At 39.6% G+C, this 21,546-nt stretch overlaps 1 long non-coding RNA gene across 4 annotated transcripts in view; it reads left to right on the forward strand.

Annotated features, from left to right (window-relative positions):
• The first annotated feature begins 654 nt into the window (after nucleotides 1–654).
• Nucleotides 655–21,546, forward strand: part of LOC140126517 (uncharacterized) — a 37,876-nt gene continuing 16,984 nt past the window's right edge. For 3 of the 4 annotated variants that reach the window (XR_011854853.1, XR_011854854.1, XR_011854856.1), the window contains exons 1-7: nucleotides 655–820; nucleotides 1,207–1,312; nucleotides 1,633–1,723; nucleotides 14,239–14,332; nucleotides 14,666–16,209; nucleotides 18,979–19,117; nucleotides 19,883–19,975. This is a non-coding gene — a long non-coding RNA (uncharacterized lncRNA). The remainder of the gene's footprint in view (nucleotides 821–1,206; nucleotides 1,313–1,632; nucleotides 1,724–14,238; nucleotides 14,333–14,665; nucleotides 16,210–18,978; nucleotides 19,118–19,882; nucleotides 19,976–21,546) is intronic. The other variant, XR_011854855.1, reaches the window with a different exon arrangement.

Here is a 21,546-nt window from a genome sequence, read left to right on the forward strand (position 1 = left end):
TTATATTGACTATGATTTTTTTTTAGGGACGGAGTGTGGGGATGTTCCAGAGTGGTAAATTCTGTAGAGATAAGTCACAGCCTGGAGAAGCTTCCATGACATCCTCAACCTAATGGAGAAGGATTGGCAACTATGAGGAGACTACAGGAAGAAAACTCTGATGGACCAGGCCAACACAGACAAAGAAGGAGACAGCTGCAGCCTAAGAGTATGTGATGTCTGTGCCAAAGTGCAGCCCAGATGTGCAGGACATGTAATGCTGGTATATATTTATAAGGTTATTCGCTGCTGATATATATATTTATGCTGCAGTATATTCATTTTCAGTACATATTTAGTGCTGGATATTATGTGCTATTTATTCATTGCTGGCAAATATTTATATGTGCTACCTAGTCATTGGTATCTATGTGCTTGGTATATTCATTGCTGGAATATATTACAGTGTATACACTGTAAACATGTAGTATTTTCGCTGGAGGGACGCATTTTTCTACCAGTGCTGTATATTTACTACTGATAGGCCTGAAACTCAGAAGCCCTTTTGGATCTCATTCTTATGATTTTCTTTTCATTGTGGTGAGGAGTATTTTAATTTTCCCTATATGCTTTACTCTAAATCTGCTGCATTTTTTCTACAATTTTACAGGAGGGGGGAGGGCGCAATTCAGCTTGTCTGCCTTGGGCGCTGAAATGGGCGTGTTCCAGCCCTGCTGAAGCAAGATTGTGCGCCCTAAGCACTGCTAGCAGACCGCAGGTCCTGGACTGAAGCAGAAGAACGCTGTGTGTTTTGAGAGATCTGGGTTAGAAGGAGAAACAGGTGATAGGGGTAACATAATGTGGCTTTGGAGTTAAAAACATTTGGTTGGGGCCACTCAAATTTGTTTTCCCCACCTGTGCTGAAACCCTAGCTACGCCACTGACTGTAAGGTCTTTGCCAGCATGCAATAGCTCAGTTTCAGGGGGTTGACAATCTTCTTATATCCTGGGCCATATTTATATAGTATATGTATACTTTTGTACTCAGAGAGTCATTTGCCATAAGTTATTATTATCAGTATTAGAGAGTTTGAGAGCGATAGCTCAAAATTTAACACACCTTCTCCACATTCACACCTGACACCTTGTAACAGCAGCCATGGAAAATGGCTAATTGGGCACAGTTTTGCCATTTTCATTTAAGGATGTACTCACTTTTGTTGCCAGTGGTTTAGACACAGTAAGCAAGCTTATGGCCGGAAGAAGCATTGCACAAGTGAAACAGTCATCGCTTGTCTGTACAACACCTCTGATGATTGAACCATCAGGGAGGGTGAGTACCCTTCTATGTCTATCTTTTCTGATGTTATAATTCTCCTCTTTAATGTGACACCAAAATTGTGCTTCTAGGTGCCACGGTTCAGGAGATATAAACATTTGCAGTTGCCGTTGGAGTCTATAAACTTGTTTTCTTCACAGGTTACGTTCAAATAGTTATGGCAGTCATAAAGGAGTTAAATTACAATTGTTTTGAAGTATTTTGAGTGCACAACATATTTACACTTATACAATCTGTACACTGACTACTTTACATTGTATCAAGGTGCTACTGTAGCATTCTTATGTTTCTTCCTTTCTTCTGTTCACACACAGGTAAAAAAATCTTTCTTCACCAACAATTGAGCACAGATGCCAACCAGCGATGAATGTCACTGAGAATTGCACGCTCGTTGCAAGCCAAAAGGTGGGTTAAAAGGGTGTAGAATAAAAAACTTCTGTACATACATTCCGTATATACACACGAAGGGGGTTAAAAAATGGTGTAGCATCCCCCAAATTAAAAAAAGGAGGTGAGAGAAAGGACGGGAAGCAGAATGTGGATAGGGTATACCTCCCTTCTTTCAGATCAGAGAAAGAGGGACAAAATGGGGAACATTTACTTACCAGTCCCTGGCGCGATCCGGAATGTCCGACTGGAATGCATTGTGCCACAATTCACTTAGATTGTGCGGCCAATATCCTGCATGCGTCGCTTCCCCGATTAGGTCCGCCGTAGTTTACCTTCTTCTTCCCGGTGTATGTAAGTGCATGTCTCGCAACACAATTTTAGACAAGATAATTCCCACGCTCAGTCCAAATCCGTCGCATGAAAGCCGGCACAATTGCCCCAAAATCCATTTGCGTGCGATACAATTCCCATTCTAAATTGCTGTCACAGTGGCACAAATCCCCAAAATTTCTAAAATCCGACTAAAGTGCGTTCCGCGGATCCTTAGTTAATAAGCCCCAATGTGTGGTGCGCTCTGTGGCCTGCAGAATTTTTTTTGCCCTAAGCCCTGCATTTCCATAACTCAACCCCCATCCAGTATAATTTCCCCCTTAGTGCCCTTCATCTCCTACTCTCATATTGTCCCCACAGTGTTCCCTTCCATTAGCTCCCCATCTTATTTTGTCCCTCCAGCAGCTCCCCTCTTCATATTGCCCACTACCATCCCCCCCTCTTATTTAGCCCCCCATCAGCTCCTTCTCTTATTTTTCCACCCCAGGTCTTCGTATTATTTTGACCCCAAGCTCTGCCTCTTATTGTCCCCCCCCCCTTCTCCACCTCTTATTTTGCCCCCCCCAGCAGCTCCCCCTATTATTGTGCCCCCCAGGAATAATAAACACATACTCACCTTTCCCCATTCCCCCAATACAGCTCCTCTTTCCCCTCATCATCACATGTCATCACCTGCCGCCTCTACAACACACCACAGGAGTAGAGTCACTGTGATTGTGCAGTGATCTGCCAGCTCTATGCACTAACACTGTAGTGAACTCCCACTGTAATGGTGCCCAGAAGATGCCGGCAGAGCTGATGTCCCAGAACATACCTCCCACTTGAGGAGGGGGGCGGAAACACAAGTCACCACCATTTACTGTGTCATCTTGCACTGTGGGCTAAGGCAATGCAATTAGCTGTTCAGGTTCAATCAGCCAATTGCAATGATCATCAGGAAAAGAAAAGCTGAATCCCCTGTAGGCATTACTTTAAGATGTCTGCACAAAATCAGATTTTGTGCAGCTGCTTAACTTTCAAATTGTGTTGCAAGATCAAGCACTTACATGCACCAGGAAGAAGGTGAACTCTGTCGGACATGAGCGGGGAAGCGACACATGCAGGATAATAGACACAGGATCTTAGTGAATCGCCGCACAGTGCATTATAGACTGACAATGCACTTTAGATTAACTCCTCCAGACGGGTAAGTACTGTAAATGAGCCCTAATCTCTACAATTTCTTATTGCTGCCTTGTCTGATGTCTGAGAACTGATCCAATCATGTTCTGGATCGGGGTTTTGGCATTATATAAAAGGTTATGTGGACTATTAGCTGAATAGTGTCCATACTGTCTTCTGTATTCTGGTATCTTTGACCTTTTGCTTATCTAACTATCCGGTTATTTTGGACTGCATTGTACTCTCGGTTCTGACCCATATTTGGTGAATATATTTTTCTGTTTATATTGTCTTGTCTTGCACTCTAGCTTTAGCAACCAGCGTTGCCTGGGATAGTAAATCGCTGCTTTTAACTATTACAAAATAAAATGGAATAACAAAAACTATTCTATTTATCTGTTACTGTGTCTTTCTTTCTGTATCTCTTTGTCTCTCTCTCTGCTTGTCACTCTGTGACTGTTTGTCTCTCTATCTCTCTATCTTTAACCCTCTCTCTATGTTTTCTTCTCTCTGTCTGTCTCTCACTGTCTATCTCTGTCTCTCTCTCTGTCTGTCGCTCTCTGTCTGTCTCTCGTTGCCTGTCTTTCTCTGCTTGTCTTTCTCTGCTTGTCACTCTCTGTCTTTCCCTCTGTTTTTCCCTCCCTCTCTCTGTCTGTCTGCCTCTATCTTTGTCTGTCTGCCTCTTTCTGCCCATCTCTCTGCCTCTCTCTTTGTCAGTCTGTTTCTCTTTATCTGTCTTTGTCTGTCTCTCTCCACCTGTCCTTCTCTCTGTGTCTGTCTTCATCTCTCTGTCTGTCTGTCTGTCTCTCTCTGCCTCTCTCTCTCAGCCTCTCTCTTTGCCAGTCTGTCTCTCTTTGTCTGTCTGTGTATTTCTTTCTGCCCTCCTGTTTCGCTCTGCCCATTTCTCTCTTTGCCCTTCTGTCTCTCTCTGCGTGTCTGTCTGTCTATCTCTTTCTCTCGCTCTCTCTGCCTGTCTCTTTCTACCTGTTTTTTCTGTCTGTCTCTCTCTTGGCCTGTCTCGCTCACTGCCTGTTTCTCTCTCACTGTCTCTCTCTCTGTGTTTCTCTCACTTTGTCTTTCTGTCTGTTTCTGTTTTTCTGTATTTATATCTCTCTCTCTCTTTCTTTCTGCTTGGCTTTTATTTTCTGTCTCTCTCTCTCTCTTTGTCTTCTCTGGCTCTTTCTGTCTACCTCTCTCTGCCTCTGTCTCTCTCTCTCTTTGTCTCTCTTTCTGTCTCTCTCTGCCTGTCTCTTTCTCGGGCAGTCTGTCTCTTTGTCCATTTGTCTGTTTATCACTCTCTGTTTGTCTGTCACTCAGTGCCTATCAGTCTCTCTATGCCTATCTGTCTCTTTCTCTGCCTGTCTGTCTATATGTCTCTCTAAATCTCTTCCTGTCTCTTTCTGCCTGGTTCTCTCTTGGCCTGGCTCTCTCACTGCTTGTCTCTCTCTCTCTATCTCTCTGTCAGTCTTTCTCTCTTTCTCCCTCCCTCTGTCTCTCCATTTCTCTCTTGGCCTGTCTCTCTCACTGCCTGCCTGTCTCTCTGCCTGCCTATCTCTGACTGCCTGTCTGTCTCTGCCTGTCTATCTCTTTCTGCCTCTCTCTGCCTATCTCTGTTTCTCTCTCTGTCTGTCTCTGTCTCTCTCTATTTGTTTTTCTCTATCTTTATGTTTAACTTTCTGTATGTGTGTCTCTCTCTGCCTGTCTCTTTCTGTCTCTTCCTGTCTATCCACCTGTCTCTGCCTATCTTTTTCTCTTTCTGCCTCTCACTCTGCATTTCTTTATCTCTGCGTCTCTCTCTCTATCTCTCTCTACCAATCTCTGTGCCTTTCTCTGTCTGTTGCTCAGTCAATCTGTGTATTTCTCTCTCTGTCTGTTTATTTCTCTCTGCCCTTTTGTCTCTCTCTGTCTTTCTCTTGGCTTGTCTCTCTTTTGGCCTGTCTCTCTAACTGTCTTTCTGTCTCTCACTGCCTGTCTCTCACTGCCTGTCTGTCGATTTCTCTGTCAGTCTGTCTCTATCCCTCCCTCTCTCTAGCTGTCTCTATCTCTCGCTCTCTGTATGCCTGCCTCTCTGTTTACCTGTCAGTCTCTCTCTGCCCGTCTGTCTCACTGTGCCTCTCTCTGTCTTTTTTTCTCCCTCTCTGTGTCTCTATGTCTGACCATGTAGGACACTTTTACTGAAAACAAATCATAAACAAGCAAGACTGGAATTTACAAAACTACACGTTGAGCACATTTTCCCTACTTTAAAACATGGAAAAGACTCTGTAATAATCTGGGGCATCTGGCACAGGGTGTTTGGAATCTGTGCAGGGTACAATGAAATCTCAAGACTATTAAAGGGATTATATATATATATATATATATATATATATATATATATATATATATATATATATATATATATATTCTGAATTGGCATATTTGGAGCATATTTGGAAGGAGCTGAAATATGCCATCTGGAAAAGGCTCCCATCAAACCCCAGACAACTGGAGCAGTTGCCCAAAATACCTGCTCAGAGGTGCAGAAGTCTCATTGACAGCTACAGAAATTGTGTGATTGCACGAATTGCCTCAACAAAATATTAAGATAAGGGCTGTACCCATCATTTCTGTCCAGGCCTGCTTCATGAGTTTTATTTTTTATTATTCTGTTGAAGCAAGGTTAAATGCAGTGTCTGCCTTTCTTTTATTCATTTTCATAGTAATTTTAATTATTTCTACTTTTTTCAAAATCCAATTTTGTTTCCAAATCCTTTGTGGGTTTTTCTTTCATTAAACGAGGGGTCCCAACAATTTTCTCCACGTATGTATATCGGGACCGATTTATGTTTATAGAATTCTCTTATACTTTGCACCAACGGAAAAAAAAGAACAGTCTGTGCTTTATTTAACAAAGGTGTATGATAGGATCTTAGGGAAATTTCGTCTGCTCAACTGCTGCCAGCTGGCTGTACCGAATAGGTTTTGGTGTCCCTTTAATGTCTTACTGAGAATTCATCCTCTTCAGTAGCTCAGCCAATTTACATAAACAAAGTCATTGTGCCAAAGTCAAATGTTTAACTTTGTACCCTGTAAAATGGTACCTTCCACGTCAGCACATAAGCCTCAACGGTGAAAATGTTCCATGCGCTAAGAGAGGGAACATTTCAAGATCATATGTTAACCTCAATCGACCCGATCCACGGACAATATACGGACCGTCTCATTTTGTAGATGAAGCCAGTTTCCATTTATCGTGTACCTCACTCTAGTCACAACTTCCTCCTATTGGCACTGGATTGAAAAATCTTTATGTAACTGTTGAATACTAAGTGGAAATTAATTATAAAAACCTAAAAAAATTTTTGTGGTGTTTGTGGCAGGTGTTGGTTGACCACGTAAACAATTACAACTCAGAGCTTGCTCCTGACCTTGGAGCTTTTTAACAAATACCATCAATAAGCGGTACAAACAAGCCCTTATACAGCTCTTTACACCAAAAAAAAAAGTTTTGAGGAATGCAAAATGAAGACAAAAACAAAAAAGGGCCAAGACTTTAAGTGGTTAAATACGCATCTATCTACTACACACACACATAATATACATAGTTTAATACATAGTACTACGATACATATAATTAAAACGCACTAATCTATTACACATACAGGTAATTACTCACACATGAAGTTAATATACCCCATTCACACATCCATGCATTATATATCTACATATGTATATAGCACACATGCTGTATATACATAGCATACATATATTAACGAACATACAGGCCATAAATAAATTACTGAACATACATGCTGTACATATATACCATACTTACATAACTGAACATACCTACTGTACATACAGACCATACATACATTACTAACATATATCCTGTACATACAGACCATACCTAAATGACTCAACATACATGCTGCACAAATATACCATACATACATTTCTCAACATACATGCTGTACATGTATTACTTAACATACATATTGTACATACAAACCATACATACATTACTGAACATACATGTTGTACATACATGCTATACATACATTACTGAACATACATGCTGTACATACATACCATACATACATTACTAAAATACATGCTGTACATACATAACATACATAAATTAATGAACATACAATCTGCACATACATATCATACATACATTACTGAACATACTTGCTGTACATACAGACCATGAATACATTACTGAACAAACATGCTGAACATACACACCATACATACATTACTAAACATACATGCTGCTCATACAGACCATACATACATTACTGATCATACATGCTGTACATACAGATCATTAATACATACATTACTGAACATGCATGCTGTACATACAGAAGATACACACAATACTGAACATACATGCTGTAAATACAGAGCAAACATACATAACTGAACATTCATGTTGTATATATACTGATAATACATACATTACTGAACATACATGCTGTGCATGCATAGCAAACATAAATTACTGAACATACATGCTGTACATCCATACATTACTGAAAATACATACATTACTGAACATACATAAATTACTGAACATAGATACTGTACATACATACCATATATACATTATTGAACATAAGTACTGTACATACAAACCATACACACATAACTGAACATAGATACCATACATACATTACTAAACATACATGCTGTACATACATGCTATACATACATTACTGAACACACATATTGTACATACATACCATACATACATTACTAAACTTTATAAGCTGTCCATAAATACCATACATAAATTACTCAATATACATGCTTTACATATATTTATGAACATACAAACATTAATAAACATACATACGTTACATACATTCCGAACATACATTACTGAACATACATGCTGTACATACATAACATTAATGAACATACATGCTGTACATACATACGATACATACATTACTAAACATACAACCTGTACATACATACATACCATACATACTAAACTAAACATACGTGCTGTACATAAAAATCATACATAAATTACTGAAAATACATCCTGTATACACAGACCATACATACATTACTGCACATACATACCACACATACATTACTAAGCATACATGCTGTACATACATTACGGAAGATACATGCTGTACAAACAGACCATACATACATACTGTACAAATATACCATACATACATTACTTAAGATACATGTTAAACATACAGACCCTACATACATTACTGAACATACAAGCTGTACATATATATCATACATACATTACTGAACATACTTTCTGTACATACAGACCATTTCTAAATTACTCAACATACATGCTGTACAAATATATAATACATACACTTCTCAACATACATGTTTTACATATTTTACTATACTACATGCATAGCTGAACATACATACCATACATACATTACTGAACATACATGCATTACATACAGACCATACATACATTACTGAACATTCATGTTTTATATACAGACCATACATACATAACTGAAGATACATACTGTACATACAGACCATACATACATTGCTGGACATACATGCTGTACATACAGACCATGCATATATAACTGAACATACATGCTGTAAATACAGACCATACATACATACATTACTGAACATGCATAGCTCCCAACCGTCCCGATTTTGACGGGACTTTTCCGTTTTTCGTACCTCTGCCCCGCGTCACGGGCAGACCTAAGTGAAGCTGGCCCCCCCACCTTGTTCAAATCAAACAAAATTGGTGTCAAACGTTTGTGCTACGTTTGTGCTGGTTTGTGCAGCAGAAATTTTCGTTTGTGCCGCTATCGTTTTTAAGATTTTAATGAAAGTTTCCAGAGGTCATCAGAGGTCAACCAGCCCCCCCACATTGCCCAAATCAAACAAAACTGGTTCCAAATAATTCTGCTACGTTTGTGCTGGTTTGTGCTGCGCAAATTTTTGTTTGTGCTGCTTTTGTTTTGAATTTATGAACAAAAAATTAAAGTTCAAAAGTTCAAGCAGCCCCCCACATTAACGGAATCAAACAAAACTGGTGTCAAACGTTAGTGCTACGTTTGTGCTGGTTTGTGCAGCAAAAATTTTCGTTTGTGCCGCTATCATTTTTAATATATTCATACTTTTTTGCAGAGGTCATCAGAGTTCATTTCTTCCAAAGTACAATGTGTTTGCTAGCTCCCCCTGGTGATCAAACCAGGGAAGTGTCACTAAGTTTGTTTTTTACCAGTTCATCCTAAACACCTCAAACACCTGAACATACCTTAAAAATTATAGCGGCACAAACAAAAATTTTTGCTGCACAAACCAGCACAAATGTAGCACTAATGTTTGACACCAGTTTTGTTTGATTCCGTTAATGTGGGGGGGCTGCTTGAACTTTTGAACTTTCATTTTTTGTTCATATATTCAAAACAAAAGCAGCACAAACAAAAATTTGCGCAGCACAAACCAGCACAAACGTAGCAGAATTGTTCGGCACCAGTTTTGTTTCATTTGGGCAATGTGGGGGGGCTGGTTGACCTCTGATGACCTCTGGAAACTTTAATTAAAATCTCGAAAACGATAGCGGCACAAACAAAAATTTCTGCTGCACAAACGTAGCACAAACGTTTGACACCAATTTTGTTTGATTTGAACAAGGTGGGGGGGCCAACTTCACTCAGGTCACGGGCAGCTATGAGATTGTCACGGATTCTCCCCCCAGGTCCCGCTGCATAGTAAATACTTTGAAAGTCTGAACTCACAGTACAGAATGGCTTCTACAGACATCGGGAGGGAATCCTTTTCAGAGAAGTGTCGGCTCAGCCTGAGAGCAGGGACCACTTCATCAGCTCAGATCACCATCTGTCCATATATGGTCACTGCATCTCCTAGGGTTCCCCAGAGCAGACATCGGGCAGGGAATCCTTTTCAGAGAAGTGTCGGGCTTAGCGGTGAGCAGGGACCACGTCATCAGGTCAGATCAGTATCTGTCCATATATGGTCTCTAGGGCTTCCCCAGACACAAGCTCTTTATATAATTAAATTACATAAAGTTTTGACCAGGGTGAGATTTGAACCTGGGACCCTCTGCACCATAGACAGGAGCTTAACTAACTGAGCTATAAGCCCAGTGATGCAAAGCTGAGGATTTCTGGTAACTAAGACATGTTATCTGCCAGTGTTACACTGTGACACAGACTAATGCCCTGATATATAGAGAGGGATCTTCTCAGAGATTATTATTGTCATTATTGAGACTATTATTATTATTATTATTATTATTATTATTATTATTATTATTATTATTATTATTATTATTATAAATTTTATTATTTTTATTATTATGGAGATGATTATTAACCCCTTAAGGACGCAGCCATTTTGTAGCTTAAGGCTCAGCCCGATTTTTTGGATTCTGACTTGCGTCTCTTTATACGGTTATAACTTTTGAACACTGTTACTTATCAAAGCGATTCTGAGATTGTTTTTTCCCCACATGTTGTACTTCATTTTAGTGGTAAATTTTGGCAGATAAGTTTTGCATTTATTTACAAAAAAAAAGAAAATATGATAAATTTTTGGAAAAATTTGCCATTTTCGAAATTCAAAATCATTGCGTTTTCAGGCAGATCGATTTACCACCTAAATAAGTTGCTGAATAACATTTCCCATTTGTCTACTTTACATTTTCATAATTTCTGAAATGTCTGGATAATTTATTTTGATGTCACGCGGCTTGCAAATAGAATATCGCTTTTCCGGATTTTCAGAATTGACTATTTTGGGGATAAATACAGTTTGGAATGAAATTTTACATATTTAGCATCAAAACCCCCTATATAACCAACCCATTTTCAAATCTGCACCCCTCAAGCTATCAGAAACAGCTTTTACGAAGATTGTTAACCCCTTGAGATCTTCATAGTAATTGAATCAAAATGGAGGTGAAATTTAGAATGGTCATATTGTTCCCTTATACGTTCATTTAGCCCTAAAATTTACACATTTCCAAAAGATAAAAAGAGAAAACCCACCATACAATTTGTTCTGCAATTTCTCCTGAGTACAAAGACCCCCCACATGTGGCTGTGACTTGTGTTATGGGGGCACAGCGAGGCGCAGAAGGGAAGGAGGGCGCTGCAGCTGCCAGGATTTTAGTTTCCTCATTGGCCCCTTTTGAAGGCTATAAAATTTTCGCTTTTTCGTTATTGGGGCCATGTGATGCCATTTTTTTTGCGGGATGAGATGCTTTTTCCAATGTTACCATTTTGGGGTTTGTATCACCTATTGTTGAAAATTTAGGAACGTTTTTTGAGGACAGGAGTAGAAAAGCATCAATTCTGTACTGGATTTTTTACTTCTTTTTTTTTTGGTGTTCACCGTATAGACTAATAATCATGTTATCTTTATTCTAAGGGTCGATACGATTACGGGGATACCAAACATGAATATATTTTCTTACGTTTTACTAAATTTGTCAAACAAAACCCTAATGTGGGGAAAAATCTATCATTTATGTATTGCCGTCTTCCAAGTGGCATAACTTTGTTACTTTTTTGGCTACGGAGCTGGTTGATGGCTTGTTTTTTGCGGGACATGTTGTACATTGCACCAGTATCATGTCGCAGTACATATGGTTTTTTGATCACATTTTATAGCATTTTTTGTGGGATTGAAAAGGTAAAAATCATAATTTTTGGAGGGTTTATAACAGTTTTTTTTTACGGCGTTTATCGTGCGGGTTCAATAATGATTTACTTTTATTCTACGGGTTGTTACGGACGCGGTGATACTATATATGTGGGGTTTGTGTTATGATTTAGACTTTTTTTTTAGTTATATGTCTCTTTATATGTTTTGGGGGTTTGGGGCATTTTTAGTGATTTATGACTTTATTTTTTTATTGAATACCTTTTTTTTTACTTTTTCACTTTTATACCATGGGACATGAAGAAGCAATCATCTGATTGCTTCTTCATGATAATATTCTGCAATACTGATGTATTGCAGAGTATTATCAGTGTCAGCCTATACACTTGCATAGGCTGGCACTGTGCCAGTAAGATGACGTCACAGACGCCATCTTACTGGCAATTCTTGCAGGTAACTCTGGGGTCCAGATCGGACCCCAGAGTTACTATAGCAACGATCGGCGCACCCCGAAAACGGTTCGGGGGGGGCGATCGTGGGGGAAAGATCCCCCAGATACATGTTAGATGCCGCGGTCGCGCTGACCGCGGCATTTAACGGGTTAAGCACCCGCGATCGGAGACAACTCCGATCGCGGGTGTTACACTGGGGTGCCGGCTATCAGTCACAGCCGGCACCCCGTCTTTCCCGATGCCGGTTCGGCTCAGATCTTGAGCTGAACCGGCATCAGCTCAGCGTCCGATATATCGGACGCTGAGCGCTAAGTCACTGCGCTCAGCGTCCGATATATCGGACGCTGAGCGTTAAGAGGTTAATAATGGTAAAAATAATAATAATCATCTCAATAATAATAATAATTATAATAATCTCCATAATAATAATAATAGTCTCAATAATTACAATAATCTGAGAAGATCCCTCCCTATATACCAAAGCAGTATATAGTTCTTAGTTACCAAAATTCTGCACCTTGTTAATCACAGAGGTTATAGCTCAGTGAGTTAAGGCGCTGTGTTATTATTGCACATGGACACTGCAGGTTCTGGGTTCAAATCCCAATGAGGTTATTATTTTTTTTTTTTTATTGAGATGATTTTTATTATTTTAATATGGCTAAAATTTGGGGTGTGGCCAGGGAGTGATTGGGGGTGTGGCTTAGGGGGATCGCCGCGGTACGCGTGCCGCCATTTTGTCCCTCTTTCGTTTTCACAAATGTTGGGAGGTATGAACATGCATGCTATACATACAGACCATACATACATTACTGAACATACATACTGTACCTACAGACCACACATACATTACTGAACATACATGCTGTACATACAGAGCACACATACATAACTGAACATACATGTTGTATAAATACTGATCATACATACATTACTGAACATACATGCTGTGCATGCATAACAAACATAAATTATTGAACATACATACCATACATACATTACTGAACATACTGGCTGTTCATACATACCATACATATAATACTGAACATACATGCTGTACAAACATACATTACTGAACATACATAATTTACTGAACATGCATACTGTACATACATACCATACATACATTACTGAACATACATGCTGTACATACATACCATTCATATATAACTGAACATACATGCTGTAAATACAGACCATACATACATACATTACTGAACATACATGCTGTACATACAGACCATACATACATACATACATTACTGATCATACATGCTGTACATACATCCCATACATACATTACTGAACATACATGCTGTACATACAGACCATACATACATACATTACTGATCATACATGCTGTACATACAGACCATACATACATTACTGAACATACAAACTGTACTTACGGACCATAGATACATTACTGAACATACATGCTGTACATACATCCCATACATACATTACTGAGCATACATGCTGTACATACATTCCATACATACATTACTGAACATACATACTATACATACATTACTGAATAAACTGGCTGTACATACATACCATACATATAATACTTAACATACATGCTGTACATACATACATATATTATTGAAAATACAGAACATACGGAACATTTTTCTTTTGCTTCTCAGCAATTTTAGTAGTGGATATCCACGGTTATGTGGTACCTAGAAATACTATTGTGAAGATTCTCCTCTTTAATGTGACACCAAAATTGTGCTTCTAGGTGCCACAGTTCAGGAGATATAACCATGTGCAGTTGGCCACCGTCTTTGTGTCTTGGCAGTCATAAAGGGGTTAAATTACAATTGTTTTGAGTGCACAACATATTTACACTTATACAATCTGTACACTGATTACTTTACATTGTATCAAGGTGCTACTGTAGCATTCTTATGTTTCTGCCTTTCTTCTGTTCACACACAGGTAAAAAAAAAATCTTTCTTCACCAACAATTGAGCACTGATACCCACCAGCGATGAACGTCACTGAGAAGGGCACCCTAGCTGCAAGGCAAAAGGTGGGTTAAAATGGTGTAGAAGAAAAAAAGCCTCTTATTTAGCCCCCTAGCAACATCTTCTCTTACTTTTCCACCCCAGGTGCTTGTACTATTTTGACCACATGTTCTACCTCTTATTTTGCCCCCCTACTCCACCTCTTATTTTGCTTTCCCCCGCAGCCGCCCCTATTATTGTGATCCCTCCCCAAGAGAATAATAAACACATACTCACCTTTCCCCATTCCCGATTCCAATTGCAGCGATCGTCAGGAAAAGAAAAGCACAATCCCCTGTAGGCATTACTTTATGATGTCCTGTTGTCTACTATTCTTGGTTTTGTCATTTTGTCTGCAGTTGCAGTGACATTTTATTGCGATAGATGGTGCCGCCGTACATGTAAGGAACGTCTGAGGGTTAATCGTATGTTTGTGAAGTCAGTCAACTCAAAATTATTGTTAGAGATAATGGGACCGGCTCTAACTTCTGTATCTGTCCATAAAGTACAGCTGAGGATGCACAGATAAGTATTTCATCTCCCATCTGTCTCCTGTGATCTCTACTCTGGTTTAATAACAGCAAATCCACTGTGCTAGACAAAATCTCTGCAATTTCTTATTGCTGCCTTGTCTGATGTCTGAGAACTGATCCAATCATGTTCTGGATCGGGGTTTTGGGATTATATGAAAGGTTATGTGGACTATTAGCTAGATAGTGTCCATACTGTCTTCTGTAATTTAGTATCTTTGACCTTTTGCTTATCTAACTATCCGGTTATTTTGGACTGCATTGTACTCTCGGTTCTGACCCATATTTGGTGAATATATTTTTCTGTTTATATTGTCTTATCTTGCACTTTAGCTTTAGCCCCCAGCGTTGCCTGGAATAGTAAATCACAGCTTTTAACTATTACAAAATAAAATGGAATAACAAAAACCATTCTACTTATCCATTACTCTGTGTCTTTTTTCTGTATCTCTCTCTCTCTCTCTCTCTGCTGGTCTATCTGATTGTCTCTCTGTTTCTCTCTCCAAGTCTCTTTCTGCCTCTCTCTGCCCTACTGTCTCTCTCTATTCCCTTCTGTCTCACTCTGCCTGTCCATCTATCTGTCTTTCTCTCTGCCTGTCTATTTCTGCCTTTTTTGTCTGTCTCTCTCTTTGCCTGTCTCTCTCACTGCCTACCTCTGTCGGTTTTTTTCCCTCTTTCTCTCTGTCTGTCTATTTCTTAATTTCTCTCTTTCTGCATGGCTTTTTCTTTCTGTCTCTCACTCTGTCTGTTTCTTTCAGTCTGCCTCTCTCTCTGCCTCTCTCTGCCTATCTCTTTCTCGGTCAGTCTGTCTCTCTATGTCCGTTTCTCTCTGTCTGTTTATCTCTCTCTATTTGTCTGTCTCTCTCTACATGCCTATCTGTCTCTCTCTACCTGTCTGTCTATATACCTCTCTATTTCTCTTACTGGCTCTTCCTCGGTCAGTCTGTCTCTCTATGTCCATTTCTCTCTGTTTATCTCTCTCTATTTGTCTGTCTGTCTCTACATGCCTGTCTGTCTCTCTCTACCTGTCAGTCTACATATCTCTCCTTCTCTCTGTCTCTCTCTTTCTCTTGGCCTGTCTCTCTCACTGCATGTCTATCTTTCTTTGCCTGACTGCCTCTCTATGTCTCTTGGTCAGGGGTCACGGGTCCTACAACAGGATAATGACACAAAAAACACAGCTAAAAACACCCAAGAAAGGCAAAGAGCAAAAACATTGGACTATTCTGAAGACTGACCTAAATCCTATTGAGCATCTTTGGAAGGAGCTGAAATATGCCATCTGGAAAAGGCCCCCATCAAACCCCAAACAACTGACGTAGTTGGGAGGGGCCCAAAATACCTGCTCAGAGGTGCAGAAGTCTCATTGGCAGGTACAGAAATTGTGTGATTGCAGTGATAATGGACCCATCATTTCGGTCCAGGCCTGCTTCATGAGTTTTATTATATTTTTTAATTCTGTTGAAGCAAGGTTAAAAGCAGTGTCTGCCTTTCTTTTATTCATTTTCATAGAAATTTAAATTATTTTTACTTCTGTCAGTTCCAAACGCATTGTGGGTATTTCTTTTATTAAACGAGGGGTCCCAACAATTTTCTCCACGTGTGTCTATTGGGACACGTTTATTACTCTGTTTACAGATTTCTGTCATAATTTGAAGTAAAAGAACAGTCTGTGCTTTATTTAACAAAGGTGTATGATAGGATCTTGGGGAAATTTCGTCTGCTCAACTGCTGCCAGCTGGCTGTACCGAATAGGTTTTGGTGTCCCTTTAATGTCTTACTGAGAATTCATCCTCTTCAGTAGCTCAGCCAATTTACATAAACAAAGTCATTGTGCCAAAGTCAAATGTTTAACTTTGTACCCTGTAAAATGGTACCTTCCACGTCAGCACATAAGCCTCAACGGTGAAAATGTTCCATGCGCTAAGAGAGGGAACATTTCAAGTCATATGTTAACCTCAATCGGCCGGATCCACAGTATAGGGGACGATATACTGACCGACTCATTTTTTAGATGAAGCCAGTTTTGATTTATCGTGTACCTCACTCTAGTCACAACTTCCTCCTATTGGCATTGGATAGGTAATTCTTTATGTTACTGTTGAGTAGTAAGTGGAAATTACATATAAAAACATAATATCAATCTAACTTCTGAGTAATGCAGCACTATTACCTCGTATTCTGCGGAGACCAGAGTATAATGCATAGGCATCAGCATGTGCCCCTGAAAAGGTTAGCAGATGGCAATTTTGGGGCATTTTTTTTTGTGGTCTTTGTGGCAAGTGTTGGTTACTACTCAGAGCTTGCTCCTGACCTTGGAGTTTTTTACCAAGCTATATTTAGTTATTTACTATTAGATAGGAGACCATAGTTTCTGAAATACTAAATTGGTTATATTTGGAAGCCAGTGGTGTAACAAACAAGCCCTTATACAGCTCTTTACATCAAAAAATAAAAGAGTTTGGGGAATGCAAAATGGAAACAAAAACAAAAAAGGGCCAAGCCATTAAGGGGTTAAATACGCATGTATCTACTACACACACATATAATACATACTTACATCCATAGTACGACTAGCCCCACATAACCATAATAAAAGTACACACATATATTACACATAATTACCCATAAATGCAGTAAATATACCCCCTTCACACAAACATGCATTTTATATCTACATATGTATAAAGCTGTACATACATACCATACATACATTACTTAACATATATCCTGTACATACAGACCATACATACATACATTACTGAACATACATACATTGCTGAACATGCATGCTGTACATACATTACTGAACATACATGTGGTACATACAGAATATACATACATTACTAAACATATAAATGCTGTACATACATTACTGAACCTACATGCTGTACATACAGACCATATATACATTACTGAACATACATGCTGTACATACAGACCATATATACATTACTGAACATACATGCTGTACATACAGACCATACACACATTAATGAACATACATGCTGTACATACAGACCATACATACATTACTGAGCATACATGCTGTACATACAGACCATATATACATTACTGAGCATACATGCTGTACATACAGACCATACACACATTAATGAACATACATGCTGTACATACAGACCATACATACATTACTGAACATACATGCTGTACATACAGACCATATATACATTACTGAACATACATGCTGTACATACAGACCATACACACATTAATGAACATACATGCTGTACATACAGATCATACATACATTACTGAGCATACATGCTGTACATACAGACCATATATACATTACTGAACATACATGCTGTACATACAGGCCATACGTACATACTGAGCATACATGCTGTACATACAGACCATACATACATTACTGAACATACATGCTGTACATACAGACCATACATACATTACTGAACATACATGCTGTACATACAGACCATACATACATTACTGAGCATACATGCTGTACATACAGACCATACATACATTACTGAGCATACATGCTGTACATACAGGCCATACATACATTACTGAGCATACATACTGAACATCTTCACACAAACACTCATGGTATATATGTACATATGACACATGCTGTACATATACATGACACACACAGATACACTTACCTACCTCTCCAGCTGACACACTGCTGTCATCCCACTAGACATTGTACACCCAGGGAGCCGGTGTATATATTTCCTCCATTCTTCTTATGTGTTCATTGCTAGTATGTTGCTAGGATTGTGACTAAATCCCATGACTCAGAGGTACCTGTCCTCCCCATTATGGGCTTTAGCTGGCTCTGTATGAGCTGTCTATTTCCAATGACTGGGAAGGACCTCTTCGCCCCCTAGTGGTGAGGTGCTGAATGGTTATAGTATTTCGCCATCTCATGGGTCATTGGCTATTTCCTATAACTCAGAGGGACTGGGTCCTCCCCAGTCATGGGAATTAGCCAGCTCTATAGCATCTATTTCCCATAATCTGGAAAGACCATGTACTCCCTTAACAGATCTATCATAGTTTTTAGTTTCTGCATAGTTAATTGATTTCTTTTTATATTTGGTTCAGTTTGTAACATTAACTACAGCAACTACAACTACTATTTCTAATAGTTCATAAGGACCTTTACAATCGACTATAGAGTAAGAAGGTCCCATCATCACCTCTGCCATGCCTCCTAAACCTGGAAGCTTTCTATAGCAGGACAGCAAGCAGAGATCTAGAAAACCATGAGGAATTGATATAAAAAGGGTAATGTGGAATATTCATACTTTTTATTATGCAAACAATATTTACACGCTGAATGGGAACACCCCTTTTATTGTAACAAACATTCATATGAAAATTCTAATAGAATTAAGATATTATTGTATTAAGATTGAAAATAATGTTTAATTGTATTTTTCTGTGTGGTTTGGTGTATGTAATATTGATTAATTTTGAGATTTAACCCCTTCATGGCTGATTCATTGGCGACTGAATGTCCAGGTCTTTTTGCAATGTTGTTTTGCTCTTCTTTAAATGACGATTAGTTTGTAAATGTTTCACATATGATAACAATTTACTTACCGTATATACTCTATACCATGTCCCCTATAATATTATATCTAGATTGTATTCCTAGGTGACATAGAACCAGAGCTATCCACTGTTAAATTTATAGTCAGGAATTGAAACTGGTATATAAAAATTAATTTTACTTCTCAGCAATTTTAGTAGTGGATATCCACAGGTGTCTTTAATGTGACACCAAAATTGTGCTTCTAGGTGCCACGGTTCAGGAGATATAACCATGTGCAGTTGGCCACCGTCTTGGAGTCTATAAACTTGCTTTTTTCACTGGTTATGTGAAAATAGTTATGGCAGTCATAAAGGAGTTAAATTACAATTGTTTTGGGTTATTTTGAGTGCACAACATATTTACACTTATACAATCTGTACACTGACTACTTTACATTGTATCAAGGTGTTACTGTAGCATTCTTATGTTTCTGCCTTTCTTCTGTTCACACACAGGTAAAAAAAAATCTTTCTTCACCAACAATTGAGCACTGATACCCAGCAGCGATGAACGTCACTGAGAAGGGCAACCAAGCTGCAAGGCAAAAGGTGGGTTAAAAGGGTGTAGAAGAAAAAAAGCCTCTTATTTACCCCCCTAGCAACATCTTCTCTTATTTTTCCACCCCAGGTCCTTGTATTATTTTGACCACATATTCTACCTCTTATTTTGCCCCCCTACTCCACCTCTTATTTTGCCTTCCCCCGCAGCTGCCCCTATTATTGTGATCCCCGCCCCAGAGAATAATAAACACATACTCACCTTTCCCCATTCCCCCGGCTCCTCTTACAGCACAAGTCACCACCATTTACTGTGCTACGTTGCACTGTAGGCTAAGGCAATGTAATTAGCTTTGCAGCGATAGTCAGGAAAAGAAAAGCACAATCCCCTGTAGGCATTACTTTATGATGTCCTGCTGTCTACTATTCTTAGTTTTGTCATTTTGTCTGCAGTTGCAGTGACATTTTATTGCGATAGATGGTGCCGCCGTACATGTAAGGAACGTCTGAAGGTTAATCGTATGTTTGTGAAGTCAGTCAACTCAAAATTATTGTTAGCGATAATGGGACCGGCTCTAACTCCTGTACCTGCATTATCTTCTGTCCGTAAAGTACAGCTGAGGATGCACTGATAAGTGTTTCATCCAGGGGCGTTGTTAGGGTGGGAAAAGATCCGGGGCGCAGGCCCCAATGCATTTTGGACTTTCAGACTTATAGTAATGCCCCCTCCTGTACATAATCTCCTCACATGTGGTTGTGCCAATGACAACTAGGGCTATACAGCTACAGAAATCCTGACTTGCATCCAGTGACTGCCGGTGACATGTCCACTTCACTATTAGGGTGGTGTTTTCAGTCCGTTAAAAATCACATCCGTTTTTGTCCGGGTTTTCCTAATTATCTTAATTAAAACAGAAAAAAATGGATGGGTTTTCAAAAAAACAGACTAAAACCGGGTTCAAAACCCCACATGTGCCACCACCCTTAAATTCACTCGTTCAGTTCATGTCTTTCACTTGTTAAATTAACAAAACTGCACCTAAAACCACCTCAAAACTGATTGTGATGCAGTTGTAACTGCAACATGTGAACGCACCCTGACAGTGTTATCCTGCTGCTGCCCCTAACACTCTCCCAAAATACTGCCGCATACATACACATCCCCTCAGTAATGTCCCCCACACAGTCCCCTGTAATATCCATCCAGTAATGTCCTCCAGTAATGAGCCCCACGCAGCTCCCCTGTAATGTTCTCACACACAGCCCCCTTGTAATCTCCCTCAGCAATGTGCCCACACACAGATGCCCCTGCAATGTGTCCCACACAGATGCCCCCGCAATGTGCCCCACACAGATCCCCCCGCAATGTGCCCCACACAGATCCCCCCGCAATGTGCCCCACACAGATCCCCCCCACAATGTGCCCCACACAGATCCCCCCCGCAATGTGCCCACACAGATCCTCCCAGCAATGTGCCCCACACATCCCCCCACAATGTTCCCCACACAGATCTCCCCGTAATGTGCCCCACACAGATCTCTCCGTAATGTGCCCCATACAGATCTCCCCGTAATGTGCCCCACACAGATGTCCCCGTAATGTGCCCCACACAGATGTCCCC

The sequence above is a fragment of the Engystomops pustulosus genome, chromosome 4, assembly GCF_040894005.1.
Source record: "Engystomops pustulosus chromosome 4, aEngPut4.maternal, whole genome shotgun sequence".
NCBI classification, from domain to species: Eukaryota; Metazoa; Chordata; class Amphibia; order Anura; family Leptodactylidae; genus Engystomops; species Engystomops pustulosus.